Source organism: Talpa occidentalis, unplaced genomic scaffold (assembly GCF_014898055.3).
Source record: "Talpa occidentalis isolate TD23 unplaced genomic scaffold, MPIMG_talOcc4v2.1 talOcc4.17, whole genome shotgun sequence".
Classification (NCBI taxonomy): Eukaryota; Metazoa; Chordata; class Mammalia; order Eulipotyphla; family Talpidae; genus Talpa; species Talpa occidentalis.
Window position 1 is genome coordinate 22,114,076 of NW_023601754.1, and position 22,663 is coordinate 22,136,738.

The following is a 22,663-nucleotide window of genomic DNA, read 5'->3' on the forward strand; positions in this document are numbered from 1 at the left end:
CAAGCACTGGGTACAGTCAGAAGCGCAGGAGGGTGAGAGAATTCACCAGAGCCAGAGCGGGGAGCAGAGCAGGCAGAAGGACCGAAGTACACTGCTGAGGGGAGCAGCGGGTGGCAGGAGGGGTCTGCGCGCCAAGTGGGACCCTCCTCCGGTGGCCTGGGAGCAGCCGGGGATCGAACCGGCGCTGCAGAGGCTGTGGGCAGCTTCACAACCCAGCGCTCAACCGCTGCGCCACTGGGGAGGCCCTGATTTGTACTTTTTTAAAAAAAATTTATTTATGCATACAAGAACCGGGGTACAGGTCAGAGGTGAGGGGTGGGGGGAGAGGATTCACCAGAGACAGAATGGGGATCAGAACAGGCAGATCGACCAAAGTACACTGCTGAGAAGAGCAGCAGGTGAGACAGGAGAGGTCTGCTGCGCCATGTGGGTATCTCCCTGGCTGGGGATCGAACTTGTGTTGCAGAGGCTGCGGCTAGCTTCATAGGTTGCATCTTGACCCCTGCACCACCAGGGAAACCCCTTTAATTTTGCTCCTTTCATCCCAGACTTGCCTGGCCCCTTCTGCCTCTTTCCTGTGGTTCCTTGCCAGAAGGTGCCTTAGACCATGGCATGTTTTCAGGCCTTAGTGGCTCCACTTTATGCCAACCCTATTTGGCTGGGCATTTACCCATGAAGAGATGGCTAACTTTGGGTGTTTTATTGGAAAATGAGCATCTTTTATCTCCTTTCTCTCTCTTTGCACTTTAATCCTATTAAAGTTCTTTCACACTAAAGGTATGCTTTGTCTTTATGTGAGGGACGACAGAACCCCTTTGGAGCATGCAAGCTTGGGGGCTGCAGGGTACCCATCAGCCTGTACACAAATGTATTTGGCAACCAAGAAGGGATATGGAAATTAATTTGAAATCTAATGGGCTGTTTTAAAATATGTACGCCTATAAAGTTGCATTGAATATAATTTTTTTCTCTTCTGTCTGGGTTATTGATGTTGAGTATATAAAGTTTTTTTTAATGTTGGGCAAAGTAGGAGTTGGAAAATTAAAGGTATTTTTGAAAGGCAATAAAGAAACTCCAGTTATGGCATCAAAATAAAAGATTATAGTTTGGCCATTAACATTGTACTAATGAGTTTCAGATGTAGTTTTGATTACAATTAAATGTGGCTTTTGTAATCTTTATGTCAAAGCTTCCCAGAAATCTACATTGGAAAAATATTGTAGTCTTTTATTTGATTGAGAAATGAAAATTTTGTGGAACCTCAGCGCTCCTGAGACACGCCATAAGAGCTCTCCCTTTCTTTGTGGAAAAGACATTAGAAAGAATTTAACCTATTTGTCACATGGGAGAAATGTTTATTTTCGGTATATAGATAAATATTAACATCGGTGGTCTAAAATTTATATGAAACTGCTTATGTGTCTGGTAAGTAAATTGTCAGTTTTGTTTATTGTTGCCTGGCAATTTGTTGGTTATTTTAAAAGTCTGACTTCTGCAGAAATTGTTTCTGGAGAAATTCATAGGAGAAAGGCCTCAACTCATACCAATTAGTGGAACTTGGAAGTGCAAATTTTCTACAAAGGACTGAATAGACTATTGTAGATAAACATGATTTTTGATAAGTTTGTGTTTGACATGTAACTGTTTTCTGTGTTTTTTCTACTCAAGAAAAATTTTCTTCCTTTGACCAGGATCTGCACGACATTGCATTTTTGTTAGCAGAACTAATTTGTGTTTGCATTTTCATCATAATATGAAAAAATGGTAATAATTTTTAAAGCTTGTGGCAATATGTCTATTTTTTGCACAATTTCAACAGGGAATTTTATTTGTCTCTCCTTAAAGTAGAAATATGTTTCATTCCATGGCTTTGATTGAAATTCTTCTAGGAGTTGAATTTGAGCTGAGCCAAGAAGAGAGCTTGCCACTTTGCTTGTAGGGTTCCAGAGACCTCCAGCGAAAGTGGGGAAGCTTGCCTCCACTGGCAGGCCTGGCAAACCCTGGAGAAAAAGCCTGGGAACCTGGAGGAGGAAATTTCAGGTGGAGTCTGGCAAGACCATGGCCTCGATCCTGAAGCCTGATGTTGAGAGCTCACGCTAAGCCCTTATGGAGTGTTCCAACAAAGCTAACAAAACTGCTGCTTGGTTATTCTGCCCAGTCAGTTTATGCAAAAATGGGTAAAATAGATTGGAAATGGATTTGGTTTACAAAAGCATTTTTCTGAACTATTTAATAGAATTGGAATGATTGCGGAGAGAAAATGATTTTAATCAAGTAAAACCCATTTTAAGATTGGCCTGTTTTTCTCTTCGTTCTGAGTTTCTCTGATATTCTGTTTGATATTTTGTTTGACTAATGTCTCCAGATTTTTTCTTTTGGCTTGGGCTGATCAACTACTTTCTAAATATGGAGGACTTTGCCACACTCGTCATCCTTGGACAATATCTAGTGACTGATCAGAATTTATTTTGAACACAATGGAACCCCAGAAAAGGCTGTCTCCTAAGGCTGCACCCGTAGGTCTTTGCCAACATAGAAAGAGTAGGGAGAAAAATGAAGAAGGGGCAATTGTTATAGAGAGGAATGTCTGTAAAAAGAGGTGGTTCCATGTTCCCTGTCCCACCATGAAGGGTAGAGCTGGGTGTTGAGAGAAAGCTAGAGCAGATTTGAATAGAACATTTGGAGAACACACAGAGGAGAGACATGGAAGGAGACACATGGAGTCGAGACAGGCAGAGACACTTGGGAGTGACAGGTGGGTGAGAGGCCTGTGGGGAAGCTGAAGATGGCAGCCTTTACCTTGACTGGTATTTTGATTTTGCTCCTGTCCTTCCAGACTTGCCCCTTCTGTCCTTTGCTATGGGCCCCTGCCAGAAGGTGCCTCAGACATGTGGCAGGCTTTTAGGCTTCAGCAGCCCCAATTTGGGCTAACCCTATTTGGCTGGGCATTTACCCACAAGGGGATGGGTAGCTTGGGGTGTTTCTTTGGAAAACTATCTTTCTCTCTGCACAACAATTCTATTCGAGTTATTTCGCACTAAGAGTATGCTTTGTCTTTATATGGTAGATGGTAGACCTCCCCCCTTTAGAGCATGCAGGTTTGGGGATCCCATGGTGCCTCACAGGCCTACACACTAACAGATCCAATCACTGAGCAGGCAGGTCAAATAACGCTACAGAAGAATGGTGACCTCACTGAGTGGGGGAGAGGAGGGAATGAGGCCATGTGCATAAAACCCCTTGCACAATGCAAGGACACCACAGTTTGTCCACAGTCCAAGGGAGGAACCCCGGTTTCTGGACTCCCAGTCAGTATCCAGCTTTTCTCTCATTTTGGACTGAAAATGTATTTGTTTGAATGAAACCCTGAGACTAGAACTCAGCAAACAGGGAAGGAGGTGTTTGGGGATAATGAGATGCTACCGGGAAAATAGAACATTAAAAATTTTAATCCACGACTTGGAAATGCAAACCATTTCATTTATTCATGGTCACTGATGTCTTTATTGGAGCCGGATGGGCTAACACAGCCAAACAACGCATGATTAGTCTCCATAATAGGAACAAAACAAGCTCCCTATGAACTAATCAGGTAATCATGCTGCAGAGGGTGTTCGGTGCTTTTCCATAACAAATGCCTCTTCCTCCGGTCCCCTGACACCGGTGCGATACACACGTGGGGCGTCAGCTGTCCCGGCGCCCCTGCTGACTTCGCATGCGTCAGCCTCCTCAATCACGAAGGCTGACACCCTCCAGGTACTAGGCTCCGCTCCAGGCCCTCAGGGGAGCAGACCTGATTCCAGACGATGAGAGAGCGCCGGAGTGTGGACTGGCTGGCGTGTTTGATTAAAGAAGGAAAAATCCCCACTGTTACAGAACAAAGAGAGAAAAACAAGCGCCCTGGACCTGGAGCTGTTCCTAGCTCCATTATTTTACTTACATATTTTATAATGCTGAGTCAATATGGGAAATTGCACTACTGCTTAGCAACCGAATTATAGATAAAATTAGATCTCAAAAACCCATGACAATAAGCAGGAATCTAAAAGGAGGTACCGTGAAGAAAAGGTTTCAGGGTGACTAAGTCCTAAGCTGACTCCCCTCTGAACTCTCCTTAGTTCCAGTAATAGCCACAGTTTTCCTGTCTTGTGCGTTTGTGGGTCAGGCACCACACGAGGTGTGACTGGTGCATTCTCTCATTTATTCTGTACAACCACCCCAGGGGCAGCTGCGATGTTTACCTCTGTGTTCTCACAAGAATGTAGACACAGTGAGCCAAGTAGTGATCGAGGTCACTCAGTCAGTAGGTGGCGGATTCAGAATTTGAACCCCAGACCCTGGGGTTCTTGCATTCTGCATACTGACCCAAGAGTGCAGCCCCTTGTACCCACAACAGCCTGACAGTGTGGCTGAGAGGAAAAGAGGCAATCAGGGCTATATAATCCAGAGCCTGAACTCGATTTTTTCCTTCACTGAGAGACACTGCCATAGATCACTAGAATGAAGACGAAGGCTCCCGTCTAGTTCTGCTATTTTTACAAAATGGATAAAACAGCTGTGTTTTTGCTGCTTGTAAAATAAAATACATGTTTATTATAAAAAATGCAATGATCTAGGATGATAAAAAGTGGACCCCACACAAACATAGCCAGCTCTCATCCCATTCACCACGACTGCCAGAGACAATCACAGTTAATTATTTTCCCCATACATATTTCTTAAAAATAAATGCAGCAGACTTCTGTCTCAGTCACAACAAACTAGCCCATATTAGATCAACACTGGCTCTAAAAACAAGTAGAAACACTGGCTTAACAAAAACAAGGGAAAAATCTGTTGGAAGGACAAATCTTTCATACAAAAGAATTTCAGATTAAGTAGATACTTATCCCTCTGGCTGATGGAGCTTTATTCTTCATGAGTGTGAGTTATTCTTAGAGACCCATTTCCAAAGAATATCATACAGAAAGGAGAAAATCAATAAGCTATCATGGACACAAACTCCGTGAGCTAAGTAACCAATGTTACTATCGCTAGTAACAAGTCATGCTGATGTCATGGATGTACAGTCTTTGTTCAAGCTCCTTTAACAAAATACCAATGACTGTGTGGCTGAAACAATAGCTGAAAGTCCCAGATCTAGGTAATAGCAAATCACCTTCCTGGTTTGCAGATAGATGGTCACCTTCTCTGTGTGCACTCACATGGCAGAGAGAGAGAGAGAGAGAGAGAGAGAGAGAGAGAGAGAGAGAGAGCGCTCATCTCTGATGTCTAATCTTAAATGAAGGCTCCACCCCCATGACCTCATTGAAACTTAAATACTACCCAAGGCCTCACCTTCAAATTTCATCTCACGGATGGTTGAATTGGGGGTTGGCGGTGAGGACACAAGCGTTCAGTCCACAGCATGTACCCCTGAAATGAGGTAATCACAAAGTTATCTTCCCCCAAAACAGTAATCTAGTCTGATCATGAGAAAACAAACCCAAATTGAGACACTCCAAGTTGTGAAAAAAACAAGTGATAAAGACTGATAAGGGGCCTCACTGGTGGTGCAAGGGGTAAAGATGCAGTACTATGAAGCCATCCACAGCCTCTGCAGCAGGAGTTCGATCCCCAGCCAGGGAGCTGACCCACAGGGTGCAGCAGACCTCTCCTGTCTTGCCCTGCTGCTCCCCTCAGCAGTGTATTTCAGTAGATTTGCCTGTTCTGTTCCCCACTCTGTCTCTGGTGAATCCTCTCACCCCCCACACCTCTGGCCTTTACCCCAGTACTTGTATGCATAAATAAATAAATCTTAAAAAAAAAAAAAGTGGTGCTCTGTCTGGATTAGAGACTAGAACAGAAAAAGGATATCATGAAAAACCTGGTGATTCTGAATAAAGGCTGTAGATTAGTTAGTAGTATCATATTACTGCTAACTTGCTAGTTTTGACCAATGTACTAAGGTAAGGGAAGATGCTTACCTTAAAGTTAAAAAATATTCCAAAATAAGACATTTAAAAGTTAAAAAATAATCCAAAATAAAATGTTTATTTAAACATTTTTGTTGTTTGAAGATTGCTAAAATTTAAAAATCTGTGAGAAAATGGTGCATTGAACTGCGGCTGGCATGATGCCCGCCTGGCTCTCCTTTGATGCATTAGCCTTAGGGCTTAGTGCCATCAGGCTAAAAGTGCAGAGTCTTCCCCTTGGGATCTTAGCTGATTCATTGGCAGTGTTGGTCCTGAAGACTTGGAAGAGTTCTCAGTGGTCTGCACTACTGGGAAGAGTAGTTGGAATTCAGGGTTCGCCCAGGCATAGCAAAGACCCCAGAGCTCTAATTAGCATCCCAGAAGAGCTACACCCTAGGAATAAAGGAGAAATAGAAATAATCTGATTCTTCTAAAGACCACAACTTGGTTTCAAACCAACTTGGGCTCAAACTTGGTTAAGGTCCTCTGCACTCACTGCCCGCCAGAGGGAAAGGTGAACCTTCTCTGGAGGAAAGGAACATCGTAAATGCCTCGGATTATTGCTAGGATTTCTTAAACACAAACCCTGGAAGTCAGTAAAAAAAAACCGTAGTGATACGGGCTATGGTGAAAAAGCCAAACACACATGGAATTCCAGAATGAGAGAGAGAGGAAGCAGCAATAGTTGAAGACACTATGACTAAGTGATAAAAGACATCAAATCTCAGTCTTAGAAATTCAATGAATTTCAAGAATAAACATAACACACATATAGTGACAGCCTAAAAAAATTGCTAAAGATCAACAATAACAACAACAAAAAAAACCCTCCTAAAAGTGGACAAAGGAAAAAAATACCTATTTTCAGAAGGACAACAGCAAGGCTGATCATTTTCCACAGATGTTAATTGAGACCTCGATCCAATAAAATTTTTCTGGAGTTCAAACAAAATAACCACCACCCACCCCCCCAGAATTGTTTTTCAGTGGAAACACCTTTCCCCCCCCCCCGCTCTGAAATATTTATTGTAGAATGTTGTTAAAAGAGCTGAGTCTTTTTTTTTTTTAACATGACTAGTTTTTATATACAGACAGAGAAAATGGCTGCTTAACTCCGCCCATAGGTCCTTGCAAATTCCCTTTGGGGATCCTGGGATTTGTAGTTCCCAGTGTCTTGATGGAGTGGGGGTGGCATCCACAAAGCCTGCATGGAATTAGCTCAGTATATCCTTTCCCTGTAACAATTCTCCCCTTTCACTTTTTGCCACCATTTCCATGGTGTTGAAGATCAAATGTATGGATGCTGGGGTACAGTCTTAGATGAAAATTTTTCTCAGGGTTCCCATTGGAAAGCAAACAAGTCTCTCCAGGTATTGCCAACTGTGGAAAGCAAAAATCCTCCATTCCTGGGAAATAGTTTATCAATCCAAGCCAAAAAAAAGAGAAAAAGAAAAAAAAAAAAACCCATCTGGAGGGTTCAGCCAAAATAAAACAGCAAAGATATAAAGATATCAAATCACAGGAAAAATATTAAGATTGATTCAACTTATGCAAAAAACAGGTTCTCTCCACCTTGATCCCAAATTGTTTTAACAGTGTAGCAAAAGTTTGCAAACCAAATCTACTATTAAACCATATCACCTATTTTTGCATAAAATCACAGGGCAGAATAACTAAGCAGCAATTTTAGCTGGTTTTGTTGGAACATATCACAAAGGATCAGAGCAAACTCTTGACATCCGGTCCATGTAGGCTTCAAGAACAAAGTTGGTCTCATCAGACTGCACCTGGGCTTCCTGTTCTCGAGGGTACCAGGGCTTTTTCCTTTTCCACGTTGTCCAGTCCTGCCCACGGAGGCAGCTTCCTCACCTCCCTTGGAGTTCTCTGGAACCAATGTACAAAGCAACAGGTTCTCCTCTTCTTGGTTCAGCTCTGTTTCAACTTCCTGGAAGATTCCATTCAAAGTGTCATTGGACAATGACACTCATGTCCAATTGTTTTAGTTTAAGCAGACAAAATCCCTATGGAAGTTATACAAAAATAGACTCTGAGATAAGTAGTAAAAAAAATACTACCCCTATTTTCACGTTGTGTAGGTATCAAGGGGAGAGAAAATGTGAACACAAGTTAGCTTTGCTGGGAAAAAAATATAACATTGCTGCAGATCCTGGTCACTCAAAACAAGAAAATTTATGAATTTAGAACAAAATGCAAAAAAAAATTACCAGTATTATGTCAAAGAAAACTTAGTAAAAATCAGGTGTATTTCCAGGTCTATTCAGTTCTTTGTAGGAAATTTTTACTCTCAACAGTTCTATCAGTAGGAATCTGTTGAGGCCTTTTCTCCCTATTTTCTCCAGAAACAATTTCTGTACTATACCATATTGCAAGGCAACAATCACCACTGACAATTTACATACATATCCGGTATTAAGAGTTTGTATACATATTTTAGAAAATCAATGTGAACATTTCTGTACATGTCAAAGTGTTACCCTTTTCCCAAGCGACAATGCTTCCCTTCTAGTTTTACTTTACTAGGTAAGCCAAATAGGACAAATTCATTTAACACCTTTCCCAAGAGGAAAGGGAGAAATCTTGTGGAATGTCTCAGGAGCTCTACTGAGGTTCCACAAAATTTCCTACTATCAACCAAATGACAGACTACCAAATTTTTACTTGAATTTAGATTTCTGGGGGAAATACCTTTCAAAAATGAAGATAAAATGAAAATGTTTTCAGTCACACAAAAGCAGAAAATATTGCATTCTACAGAAGGGAATAAAAAATACAAAAGGAGATTAAGTAGAAGAAAAATGATTAAAAGTAGAGGCACGATCATGTAAGAAAGATGATGAGCAGCAGAAAAGTAAGCATATAGTTAATATAAATGAAAACTGGGTAGATGAAACAACAATGCCAATGTCTCTTGGTCTTTAAGGTATTTATGGAATTAAAATACAGGCGAGAGATCTGCAAGTCCCAATATGGTGGAGGAATGATTTTCAAATAGCCACCCTTCCATGACAGAAATGAGGACACTGGCAACAATCACAAGAAAAAATAAAAAATAAATTAAAAAAAAATCAACATTTTCAGAACTTTGGAAATTAACAGCTTGCAGTAACGAAGGAGTTTTATCCAAGAGGAAAGCTTGAATCTCTGAAAAAAAAAAAGTGGGTTTTGTGCCTCCCTGGTGGTGCAGACAGTTGAGCACTGCATTGTGAAGCTGTCCACAGCCTCTGCAGCGCAGGTTCCATCCCGGTTGGCCAGCGAGAATCCCACAGGGTGCGGCAGACCTCTCCTGTCTCGCCCACTGCTCCCCTCAGCAGTGTATTTCTTCAGTTTGACTGTTCTGTTCCCCGCTCTGTCTCCGGTGAATCTTCTCACCCTTCTGCGCATCTGGCCTGTACCCTGGTTCTTTTATAAAAAAAAAAAAGTCTTTAAAAAAAAAGTGAGTTTTATAGCACTCTAACTTGCCCTATTCCTAGATTCCCTCCACAGCACTGCAGTTGGCTTAAAAATCAGAAGTCTCACAGCCTGGGTGGTTTTTGAAACTAGTAGCCTTGTAGCTACTTGAGAGGTTAGAACCGAATTAAAGCTTCCACCTTAGATCACTCGAGGTTGGAAGCCAGTGTGTTGACATAGCCCATACGTTGCTGGTGGACAGACTATGAAGCAAGAATTCTACATTGAGCAAACCTGGTTCTCAAAAGTTTAGACATTCCCAGAGAATGCATTCATCTAATAGACATGCCTTAGCACTGTTTGATATAGCTAAACTATAGAAATAACTGAAGTGCCCAAAAACAGATGAGTGGATCAAGAAGCTGTGGTATAAAATAGAAATAGAAATGGAAAAATATACACAATGGAATATTACTCAGTGATGAAAAAGATAAATTCCTACCATTTGTAGCAACATGGGTGGAGCTGGAAGGGGTCATGCTAAGTGAAATAAGTCAGAGGGGTAAAGGTAAATACTGGATGGTGTCATTAATATGTGGAATATAAAATAGTTAAACTAATTGTCAGACAGAGACAAGTTTAAAAATGGACCCCTGATAGTTGACTGCAGAACTGAGACACCAAGAGGTTGGGGGAGAGGAAAGAAAGGGAAGGGAGGGAGGCATAATGGTCTGTGGTGGTAAGCAGGGGCGAGTTGGTGGTGAAGGCATTATGGTACTTCTGTTCATCAAACCACTATTAAGATGGTATAGGAAAAGATCATCACAATACATATGACCATCATGGTCTAATGTCCAAGATACACAAAGAACTGTACATTTGTAAGAAAAAGATCAACTCAACAGAAAAAATAGCCAAGGTTGGAACACGAAAGAAGATATTCAAATGGTCAGAAACTATGCTCATCTTCATTAGTCGTCATGGAAAGATAAACACAAGTCACAGTGAGATGCCCCGACTCCAACACGACTACAGGATGACAGGATGACAGAGAAGGGCCCGGGTCAGCAGATACCCAGAGATGAAGACTCCATACTATGTTGGGAGAGGGTAGATTGGTATAACCACTTATAAAGATGGTTCGGCGCTATCTGTTAACAGTGAATATCAGTGTGTATCCCACTGAATGTCCTGTGAGTTTCATTTACAATGGCATTGCTTTTCAAAGACAAAATATGGAAGCAACCCAAATATTCATTAAAAAGACCATGGAGGGCCTCCCCGGTGGCGCAGCAGTTGAGCGCTGGGTTGTGAAGCTGCCCACAGCCTCTGCAGCGCCGGTTCAATCCCCAGCTGCTCCCTGGCCACCGGAGGGGGGTCCCACATGGCGCGCAGACCTCTCCTGCTGCCCGCTGCTCCCCTCAGCAGTGTACTTCGGTCCTTCTGCCTGCTCTGCTCCCCGCTCTGGCTCTGGTGGGTTCTCTCACCCTCTGCGCTTCTGATTGTGCCCAGTGCTTGTATAAATAAATAAAAATAAATCTTTAAAAAAAAAAAAAGACCATGGATAAACACTGTGTGTATATTTACACAGTGCAATAGGACTCAGAGATGAACATGAATGACCTGTGGTGCGTCCAGATGGACCTCATGGTGTTAGAAGAGGCTAAACATAAGAGAAAATACTTTATAATTCCATAGATGTAAAGTTCTAACCCAGATGGAACCAGAAAATACTCATTTCTGGTATTAGAGTCAGAGAGTGGTCCTGGGAGGAGAGCAATGGTGAGGGGGGAACAGACAGCTCTGGGACCCCCTCTTGGGGTAATTTTGCTTATCTGAACATCAGTTATGTGAGTGGACTCACTCCATGAACATCTATCAAGTTGTGCACTTTCTATGTTCATGTTTAATAAATGTATTTACTTAATAGTCCAGAGGTCTTTCCCCCCACCCCCACCCATCATGGCATGGAGTCACAAGGAAGGGTTCCAGCAGCTCAGGCTCCTTCCACTGGTCTCACAAAATGTGCTTCTCTGGTGGGGAGCAGGCTGGGCATCAGGTGAGCCCCAGTACCTTTCTCTTTGGCTTCCTTTAGTTCTGAATCATTTTCTTTCACATGTTTAGGAAGCTGTCTCTACTCTTAGAATACTTAATATGCTCAATGAGAAGATGAATTCTCTTGGCAAGAATCTTGCCCATTGCCTGCTTGTTTACAACACTGCCAAGTGCATGCTGGGTAACATTACAGATTCTTCCAGCGTTACCATGGTAACATGGGTGGGGTGTTCCTTTTTGAAGAGCGCCATCCCCTTGATGTCTACATTATCTCTTCCTTGTGAAACAGGGGCAGTAGGGGCAGGAAGTGGATATCAGGATAGACCAGAATAGCCACCCAATTGCTCAGACTCTAAGACAAGAGAGCCACCACAAAGCCTCAAAAGGCCAAAAACCAAAACCAAGGGCTGTAGCAAAACAGCATCCAATAGGGGCCTATGGGCTAAAGCTGAACAAAGGACAGTGTCTGATAAGAGGACAGGTCACTGTCTGTGGGTTCTCACCTGTGCACTATTGAAAGAGACCTCGGGCTCCAGGAATAACCACCATGGGGTCTATTTTACAAACAAGGGAAACAAAGAGCTTACCGTAGCCACAAGAGGTTGATTATCTCATCCAGATAGTGTCCACCAGAAGTCCAAGCAGAGTGCCACTTACCAGTCAACAGAGCTAGATCACACTGGCCAGTAGTGATGATCACCACCAGTTACTAGGAGTTCTGGACAGCACTGGCCAGTAGTGATGGTCACTACTGGTCCCCCAGAGACACCAAGTGTTAACAGCTCTTTGTGAGTTAGTTGGAATGTACCAACAACAAACCTCTTTGAGACACCAGACCTGGACCCTTTGGTGCTCCTTCCAGGCAATGTCAGAGACACCATCTGGGGCCCAGTCTCTGAAGGAGATCTTCGCTTTCTCTTCCCTCCTTGGAGGTCGGCTGTTGGATGTTTCTTTCTTCTTTCAGCTTTTGGTCCCTCTTTCTTCAGCGGCTGGAACAATCTGTTTTTCAGCTTCCTCTGACCCTGGCTTATATCCTCTTTCAGGATGCCCCACTCACAAATCTGATTGGACCATTTTTCAATACCGTGTGTGGTTCATTGGGACCTTTTAGCACCAATCGGCTCATAGTTCACACCTGATTGGTCTGTTCCATGATCCAGGAAGTAAAAGGGCAGTTGCTGGGTTCTGAGGAGCAACTGCCTTGTAGTGGAACAGCCTGTGAGGGAACAGCTCTGCTGCTGGCTCCCGCTGCTGAGGCCGCTGGGATCCGCTAACACTTGCAGATTGGCATGTGTGTGGCCAAAGAAACAACTCCACATTGTCTAAAAGGCCTGGAGGACACACAGTGGGGGCCTCTCTGTCCTTTTGTCTTGGTCATTTGGGCCAATTACTGGAAGATGGCGGTTCTGACCAAAAGAAATTCATTTCTTTTTTTTAACAAATGGAGTTTATGCTTCCCAATCTTCCATGAACTGGTCCATACACTTATAGATGAACCAAAAAATCCACATCATTCTGTTGCCCTTCAGTTACAAAAGCAGGATTCCAGCCTCGCCTGAAACTCCTACATTATCCCACTTCTTTGGAGTCTCCAGAGGAAAAGCTCACATGTATCAAACATTTCAACCTCTGCAAATGCCAGAAAACCAGCTGTATAAATTGTCAAAATCAAAATCCAATTGGGGCTTAGCCTGCTACTCAGAAAGCAGACCGCATACTGCAATCTGTTTTTTGTATTTATTGGGAAATTTCCCCATGATTAGAGTATATAAACCCGGCTTATGTTCCTAAACAGTTGCATAATAATTTGTTCTACAGCTTTTCAATATTTTATATAATAAATCCCCTTTTATAGGACATTTGTTTTCAATGTGTTGCTTTAATTAAAATGTGCTGGTCACTATTCTAGCACATGTGACTATCTCATTTCATTACTTTTTATCACAATAAACGATTTGAAGTAAAAATATGAAGTCAGGTGCACATGTGGATGTGATTCCGACGCATGCTACCACCTCAGAGGGGCGGTGGGGGCCACCGCCATCTCCCCAACATTCACTGTCAGGCTGTCAAGTGCTTGCCTCACCATTTTAATTATCATCTCTGACTAGAGCAAGGTTGAATGTATAGCTGGTGGTTGCTTGTAGTTCTTCATTTATACAATATCCCATTTTTTTCGGGGTGCTTATTTCTATTTTTTGAAGAGTTCTTCGAATACGGTAAAGAGGGAGTCCCCTGGTGGCGCAGGTGGTTGAGCGCCGCGCTGTGAAGCTGTCCGCAGCCTCTGCAGCACCGGTTCGATCCCGGCTGGCCTGCGAAGGTCCCAGGTGGCGCAGCAGACCTCTCCTGCCACGCCCGCTGCTCCCCTCAGCAGTGTATTTCAGTCAGTCTGCCTGTTCTGTTTCCCACTCTGTCTCTGGTGAATCCTCTCACCCTCCTGCGCATCTGGCCTCTACCCCAGTTCTTGTATAAAATAAATAAATAAATCTTAAAAAAATATATGGTAAAGAGACAAACTATGTTTCTATCACATGTGAAGCAACTATCACTTCTCAGTTTGACACTGATTTTTGCTTTGGGCTCTGTGCCTTGTCACATCACACCACAGTTCCTCATTGTCAGATGAGCATCTGCCCATTTTTGCCTTTGCTTTCTGGATTTGGTAGCAATGCCAGGAAACGCGTTCCCTACCGGAAGAACACAAGACTGTTTTCATGTTTTCTAGGCCACAAACAGGGAAGCCTGAAGCTGAACACGTTTGTCTCACTTCATTCATACCTTGAGTGTATCTCCTTGTGACACCATTAGCAATCACAGCAGGCATCTCTAGATATTAAAATACAAATTCTTAATTTGTTTTTATCTATGTATATTTTCCCACATCTGTGCAATAAGGTGTGGTAGTGCAGTGGTTAGGAGTGGGGCTCAGTGGGCCAGAGCACCCCTCATAGCCCTGTTCTGTCACTTCTTAGCCCCATGGCCCTGGGGGAAGTTATTTTTCTCTGTCTCGATTTATTTATCCATGAAGTGGGGGAAATAATAGTGCCCACTTCAAAAAAAAAAATTATTGTGTGAGTTAGGAGGTGTTAGAGCAGTACTGGGTGTAATACAAGCTTTCACTTTAAGGAACATAATTACTTTTGTAATAAAAACAAACTGAAGTTATTTGAGATGAGAACATGCTGTTATTACAAAGGGTGAGTAACTGAAAAGCCCTGTACCCCCAGAGAGCTGTCCTGGATTCCGGGGTGGCGCTCACTGTGCAGGCCTCATACTCAGCTCAGTCAGCAAAAGCCCCCAACAGGACATAAAAGCCACACCTTCCCTCCTCCTGGCCGGGTGTCACCTCTTTGTTTTCAAGAGTCAGAGATTTCTGATCCCAGCTAGTTTCTCTGGGTAAAAAAGCAAATAGTTTCTTTTTAGCTCTTCTGCCCATTTTTTGACTGGATTATTTTCTTTGTTTTTGTTGAGTCTCATCAGCTCTTAGTAGATTTTTGTGATCAGTCCTTTATCATTAGTGTTGGGTGCAAAAATGTTCCCCCAGTCGGTGGGGTTTCTCTTTGTTTTGGTTATTGTCTCTTTTGCTGTGCAGAAGCTCTTTCATTTGATGTAGTCCCAGCTGTTTATCTTTGCCTTCACTATCACTGCTTTGGGTGATGTGTCTGTAAAGATGTCTTTGAGGTGCATGTCATGTAGTGTTTCGCCAATATTTCCTTCTATGTATTTTATGGTTTCAGGTCTTATGTCTAGTTCTTTAATCCATTTTGAGTTGGTTTTTGTGCATGGTGTGAGGTAGTGGTCAAGCTTCATTCTTTTGCATGTAGTGACCCAGTTTTCCCAGCACCGTTTATTGAACAAACTTTTCTGAAGAAGAAATGCAAACAGCCAACAGGCATATGACAAAATGTTCAACATCACTTGTAATCAGGGAAATGCAAATCAAAACTACAGTGAGATACCATCTTACACCAGTGAGAATGGCACATATTAAAAAAACTAGCAACAACAAATGTTGGCGAGGATGTGGAGAGAAAGGAACTCTCCTGCACTGCTGGTGGGAGCACAAACTGGTCCAACCACTATGGAGAGCTGTGTGGAGATTTCTTGAACTACTAAACATAGAGCTTCCATATGATCCAGTATTCCCACTCCTAGGTATTTACCCAAATGACACAAAAACAGTAATTCCAAAGGGCACCTGTGCCCCTATGTTTATAGCAGCACTATTTACAATAGCTAAGCTTTGGAAGCAACCCAAATGCCCAAAAATAGATGACTGGATCAAGATGTGGTACATATACACCATGGAATATTACTCAGCAATCAAAAAAGATAAACACATGCAGTTTGTAACAACATGGATGGAGCTAGAAGGGATCATGCTCAGCAAAATAAGTCAGAAAGAAAAAGAAAAATACCGGATGGTCTCACTCATAGCAGGAATTTAGAAAACCTAAATAAGAGACCAGGAAAAAGACTAATCAATACAAAGTAAATATCAAAATCAACAAGCAACTATAAACCAGAGACACACTATGGGGGTGGGGGCAGGGAGGGGCGGGGAAAGGAAGGACTAGAGTCAAAATAAGGAAGGAGATGCAATTGTATGGGGAATATAACCAAAACAAAAATGCATACATTGTGCAAAGATGAAAAAAGATGTAAGAATTATATAAAATAAAATATTTAAATAAAAAAAAAGTTAGATGAATATAGAAAAAAAAAGCAAATAGTTGAAGGACGCAAAATAAACAAGAGAAGTATTTGATTCATTCTTCAGACATTTCGCAAGCACCCATTATGGGCAATCTACCTGGTAACTGCTGCCATTTCGAACCTACTATGTGCTGGCCACTTAATAGATATTATCACATGAAAAACTCACACCCACCCTATGAGGCAAACATGGCTGCATTCCTACTTTACAAGAGGAGAATTTAAAGTTCAGAGAGTTAGGTGATTTGCCTGAATCTCAAAGCTGGTCGGCAGCAGGGCCACCCTTGTCCAGAGAAAATCTCCCCTGCTGCAAATGCTGACTTGCTTGCACTGTTTTAAGAGGAGCTCTGTGTCTCTGGGTTCAGTGATGCCGCAGTACAGGTTGGGTTTCACACATGGGGTTTGGGTTTTGAAACTAGTGCCAGGTTTAAAAATACACCAATTAGGTCTGAAATCCGTGGACCCTAAAAACCTTAAAAACGGGTAACAGATAACTGGGGACACACTCGTAGAGACTGGCTCTTTGAGACACTGACACCTTCAGTTCCAGCCTTCAGACTGTCACTTTATTGCTTCTGAGCATAGGCCACTGCTCCTGCCTCCCACACAGCCAGCACCGCCACCTAGAGCTGTACCCAGCTACTTGATCCATGAGCTGGCCTGCTCACCAGCACTGCTGGCCTATGCCTGCCACCTCCAAGAGCTGCACGCTGGTGTCTGATCCTGCCCATTGCAGGCTCCTGACTGGTGCCGGCTGGTGCCGGCTGGCACTGCTGGCCTATGCCCGGCCACCTCTGAGAAATGCCCAATGATTCTGACACTCAGACACCACTGCCTGGCTGCCACTCCTGTCTCCACACAAGCAGCATTGTTGCTGTTGCCTTTGGGCCTGTCTGGCTCAACCTCTGTACAGGTGCTGCTGGCTGCTGCAGTGCCCTGTCAGCCTCACCACGTATGATCACCTCCACCTGATACTGTGTGTTGGGTCCTGGTCCACTGCTCAGCATTGTACCCTCAGCTCAGGATCGTATTGGAGGTATAACACCATTAGCCATAGCAGATTTTGGTTTGGACTACTGGACGCTACAGACACTATTTGGGGTAGGACAGATGGCTATTTGTCATGTGAGAAACTCCTTTTTCCTTATCTCTCCCACCCCTTTTAAATAAACCCTGTTGTTGTTACATTCTGAGTCATGACTTGCAGTTGTAAGTGCATGTGTGTGGACCCACAACCATGACCCTCCCCCAGATTTGAATGGATTCACTTTGAGTTGTGGTAGAAAATTTGGAAAATCTGTATTTAACATTGAATTCGCTCCTCACCAGCTTTGGTCCTTGCTCTAGATGAACCACAAATAACCCATCTGACTCTGAGTTTCCTCAGCTATAAAAAACAGACCTGACAGAATAGTTTCATACTCCTTGCAAGGGAGGGGAGGGAAGGAGGTAAAGGTCACAAAAAGTGTCCTCAACATGAAGGGCAACCCTCATCCCAGCGTCCCATCCACGGGAGCCACCCAGCTCGTCCCTGGAGACAAGAGAGTCCTGTTCAGGTCATTCCAGCCAAGCTGTACCTGCCTTACTGCAGGTCAGCTTGCCTCCACTGGCCCAAGAGGAAAGCAGTTTTCAGACTTCCTGAAGCCTGATGCTTACAAAAGGGACTTTGAAATTTCAAATCCTCACCCTATCCTACAAGCCTGTTACCGGAACCCAGCCGCCTCCATGGCGGGAGCCGGCAGGAGCAGTGGTGTCCTCTCATCCCGCTGAGCTGCTCCACCACAAATCAGTTGTGGCAGTTGCTCCTCAGAGCCCTTTTATGTAGCAGTGTGCTTCCTGGATTGTGGAATGGACCAATCAGGTGTGAGCTATGAGCTGATTGGTGCTAAATGATCTAATCAGCCACAGGATTGAACAATGGTCCATTTAGAGTTGTGGGTGGGGCACCCTGAAAGAGGATATAAGCCAGGGTGGGAGGGAGCTGAAGGAGAGACAATGCCAGCCCCTAAACAGAAGAGATGACTCCAGCCCCTGAAAAGGAGAGCCGGTTCCAGCCTCAGGAGAAAGAGAGAAGGTGGGCCCCTTTGCCCAAAGGGAGCACCAAAGGCTCTGGGCCTGGTGCCTCAAAGAGCTGTTTGTTGTTGGGATAACCCAACAACTCACAAAGAGCTGGTAACACTGGGTGTCTCTGACACCACCTCTGGGGGACCAGTAGTGACCATCACTACTGGCCAGTGCTGTCCAGCCCTCCTGGTGACCAGTGGTGACCATCACTGATGCTATCTGGGTGGAGAGAGCCACAAATAGAAGATATAGTGAGGTCTTTGTTTCCCCTGTTTGTAAAATAAACCCCATGGTTGTAGTTCCTGGAGCCTGAGGTCTCTTGCAATTGTGTACGGGTGGACAACCACAGAGAGTGACCTGTCCTCTTATTGGGCACTGTCCTTCGTTAGGCTATACATAGGCCCCTACTGTGTGGGTGTTGTACTGCTATAGCCCTTGGTTTTGGTTTTTGGCCTTTTGAGGCTTTTTGGCAGCTCTCTTTGCCTCAGAGCCCGGGCAGGTGGGTAGCCATTCCATCCTTCCATACAGCCTCCTGCCCTGTTGCCACTGACTGCCCCTGTTTCATGTCTTCTTTCTCAGAAACTTCAGTTCCCTTCTGGAAGGTCTGAAGCAGGGAAAAGATGAGAGACAGTCCTGTTTGGGTAACAGGTGCCTGCAAGGGAAACTTTAAGTCCAGGCTATGGCCTGCCAGCTACATCCAAAGCTCTGAGGTCATTTTCCTGATACCAGAGACTTGGCACCTGGCAGAATCCTTGGCGGATTAGAATGCCAGGAGTGCTCCAGATCTGATGCCTCCTGCCCTGGCACCTAGCAAAGAGACTTGGGAGGAGCAGACTGCCTGCATTTGTCCTGAGCTCAGGCCCGGCTGCGGGGGCAGGGCCCAGGAAGATCAGGGTGTGGGGAGGGCACTGAGCAGCCAAATCCTGCTAGCACCCTGCAGGTCTGACCCTGACTCAGGGGCACTCAACTGGAAAGGGAGAGGCAGACCCCTTCCAAAGACCTTGGAGGCTCTGAAATGCATCCAGCTTCACTCACAGCCTTTATTGTTGACACCACCAACAGTTGCTAAGAGACAGCGGCATCATAGGCACTGGCAGAAGGGGTTTCCCAGAGTTCTTTGCCCTGCCTGGCTTCTGGCAGCTGCCCAGAGCTCTGCCCACACCCCAGACCTGTGCAGGGACCAGAGGTCATAGTCAGGAGCCAGTGTTTTGCTGAGAAATCACTTGCCTGGAGCAGGCAGGTTGCAGCCACAATCCTCGGAGGGGAGTGGAGGACATGGGACTGGACGCTCAGCTGTGCCACCTTGGTGCCTTCCTGGCTGGCAAGTCACATAACCTCTTTGAACTTGAGTTTCCTTCTTCATAAAATGAGGATAATTAGACAACATCCACTGACCTCCAAGAGGGGTTGTTAGTATTAAGATCTCTTGGCTGGAGAGGGCTCAGTTGGTTGTAAGGAGAATCCAACGCCAATCATCATAAACTTCTTATGGCACCTGTGGAAGGAGACGTGCCCAGCCCCCACTTGGCCAAACAAAGCTTAACATTGTGGGGGGGGGGCGGGGGGAGGGCTTTTAGCTCATTCTGTTATAGATGTAGAAACATACATATTACCAGGTGATATATTAACATAGTAAAACAGAATATTTTGAATAATGTATTTATTAAATATTGCTTATATTATAAAACCACAATATTACATTTACAGAGTTAAACATATACAAATAAAATTATTTTTCCCTTGTAGTCTGGAAGGTTATTCACACTCTAGTAACTACCTCATTAAGAAACAACTATGTAGGTGCTGATCCTATTTTCTATCATATCTGCGGTGAGGGATTGTTTGAGTGCTTTTTTACAAGCAAACAAGCTGGGTTTGGGCCCGCAGCCCTATGGAGGGGTGCTTCAGCACAGAAGCTCCATCTGCAAGCCCCAACAAATGACCTGCATCCAGCTGCTGGCCCTGCTGCCTCTTCTCCCCGGGCTGTGTTTCACAGCAACACCCCTTTTTATTTTTCCCAAAGAAATCACTCCGAAGCCCAAAGTGTGCACTGGGAAGGGCTGGCACCCAGAAATGGGAGAGGCCCAGGGCTGTGTGGCCTTAGATAAACCCTCAACCTCCTGCTCAGGGTCTGTAAACTAGGGTTCTCACATTTGCTCATAGGGAGCTGGGAGAATTCAGTGTCGTCACTTCTAAGCAGTGCCTGGCCACGGCAAACACCCACAATTTTGTCAGCAATTACTAATCCAAAACTTTAAACCAAAAATAAAGGTGAATCAGCAGAGGGGGTGGGGCTTCTGGGTTCTTGACTGTAGCCTTGAAGCACCTCTAGGGAAATCTGACCTCCAAAGAGCAAGGTGTGGAACCTTCCAGAGAGGCACATGCCCAGGCCAGGCTGGGCTTCGCAAGTGTGTGGATTGTTTTCGCTCTCAAACCTAGAGGAGCTGTTTTCAATGGGAGGTTTGAAAACAGGTGTTTGGGGGTGGGCGGGTTTGGGTTTGTCACAAGGATTACTGAATGGTCTCTTCTCCGGCTGGACTTTGAACTGCCCCTCCAAACAGCCTTGTTGATTGGCTGTTTAATATTTATTTTACATACATTTAATGTGTTTGCATATGAACAAGTGCTTTTGCAGTTTTAACATATGCTGTGTTTTCTGAGATTGCAATTCCTGTGTAAATCAAAACATTGTTTTCTGCGGTGCTTCACCCAGAGATTCCAGAAAGCCAAACCAACCACGGCAACACAGCTCCTCGTTTTTGACTCACCAAAACATGACATCCCCAAACTGCACGTGACTCCACACATAAGTGCAAGTTTCTAGTCTATTAATCCTACCAGTGTAGTTAGGCTGGCATGTTTACATGTTTATATGCGTATTATTTAAAGTTATTTTGTTAAAAAAATTGTTTTATATGTATAATGTATGCAGGCTAGTGCTATATATACATTTAATTTCAGAACAGTAAAGGGAGATTTACAAAATACTACAACAAAAGGAGGCGGCTAAGAAAATGAAGTAGAGATGCCAGGACTTTGAGTTGAAAAACTCAGGTGTTAGTAACAGATTTCAGAGATTGACACCATCCAGACACTCCCCCAGCCCCCGCCAACTCACCTCCTGCCCCACATCCAAGATGGACCAGTGGTCCAATGTTGGGATTGGGGTGTTACAGGGCAAGGAGAGGGGCACCCCACAACCCACAACCTGCCTGCTCTACATAGGTGTTGCCATCCACCTCATCAAGACAAAATGTATTCTAGTGCATAAATCTTTAATGGAAAGGAACTTTAATACAATGAGTGTACAACAAAGAGCAGGAACAGAATATGGTTTCCAAATGACCCAAAGTTACCCATCCCCTCATGGGTAAATGCCCAGCCAAACAGGTTTGGCCTAAAGCAAGGCCACCGAGGCCCGAAAGCCTGCCACAAGTCTAAGGCACCTTGTGGTAGGAACCCTAGTAGGAGCAGAAGCGGCCCAACACATTAGGATAGAGGAGCAAAATCAAAATCACGGTAAAAGCTGCCATTGTTATCCTCCCCATGGGTCCCTCACCCATGTCTGTTTCAACCAGTCCAGGACCAAGAAGCAAGTGCAGCTTCTATACATGTCTCTCTGCTCCAAGTGCCTCCTCCAGGTCTCCTTCTGGCGCCCTATCCTGCTTCCTTCCTTCTCAGCTTCCCCTCTACCTCCCTCCTCCTCCCCCCCTGCTCAGCTCCATCCTTTCTCGGCTGGGGCAGGGAACCTCCCCTTTGCCTGGGGACTACCTTTTTGCGGGTGGGGGAGGGAGTCATCAGATCCAATGGCCTCATGCAGAGCGACTATCAATCCAAGGCTCCCAAAACCAAATGGGATTAACCAGCTGAGTCAACCCCTTATTACCCTGAGCTCACACGCACAACCGGGAATCTCCTAAGGGCACTCTCAGCACTAATGGCTCCCAGCAGTGGGTCAGGCTCACCAGATGTACTATGACAGGAGGTGGAAGGGCCTCAGGCAGCATCATAAGGGTGTCCCTAGGGTTCTGGTTGCCAGGGAAACGGCAGCTGCCCAGCTGTTGAGCTTCCTGGCCCCCAGACAGCCCCATAAGATTCACACTCAAAGACAGAGGTCTTAAAAGTTGGCCCCACCCTATGGCTTAAGGACAAATAAGAGCTAAGACCAATATGTGTACATAAGTGCAGACTTGTCAAGTCTCCTTTCTTTGAAGCACCATCCTTAAATCTGAGAGCAATGCTTTTCTATTTTTGTATTAATGTATCTAGCTTTTGTGAAAAAAATGGTGCTAGCAGAGGAGCTGGATATTTTTTTAACATTCTTAGATAGTTCACCATCCTCTTTGAAGGTTTCCACCATGTATCTCTTCTCCCCTAACCCCCACCCCCAGCTCATCCTCAAACCCAAAAATCTTGCCACGGAAGGAAAAAGACATGAAACTGACAAGTTCACCAAAATGGTGCGG

At 44.4% G+C, this 22,663-nt stretch overlaps 1 long non-coding RNA gene across 5 annotated transcripts; it reads right to left on the minus strand.

Moving 5' to 3' along the window:
• Positions 1-3,467: 3,467 nt before the first annotated feature.
• LOC119250389 (uncharacterized) lies at positions 3,468-22,211 on the minus strand. 5 transcript variants are annotated; one of them, XR_008552456.1, is made up of 4 exons: positions 22,163-22,211; positions 19,593-19,692; positions 5,338-5,415; positions 3,468-3,867 (listed from the first exon to the last, which is right to left on the minus strand). It is a non-coding gene; the product is annotated as an uncharacterized LOC119250389 (long non-coding RNA). The 5 variants fall into 5 exon arrangements; XR_005126280.2 differs by having other exon boundaries at positions 19,593-19,735; XR_008552454.1 differs by lacking the exon at positions 22,163-22,211 and adding an exon at positions 21,969-22,075 and having other exon boundaries at positions 19,593-19,735.
• Between the last annotated feature and the right edge of the window lie 452 nt (positions 22,212-22,663).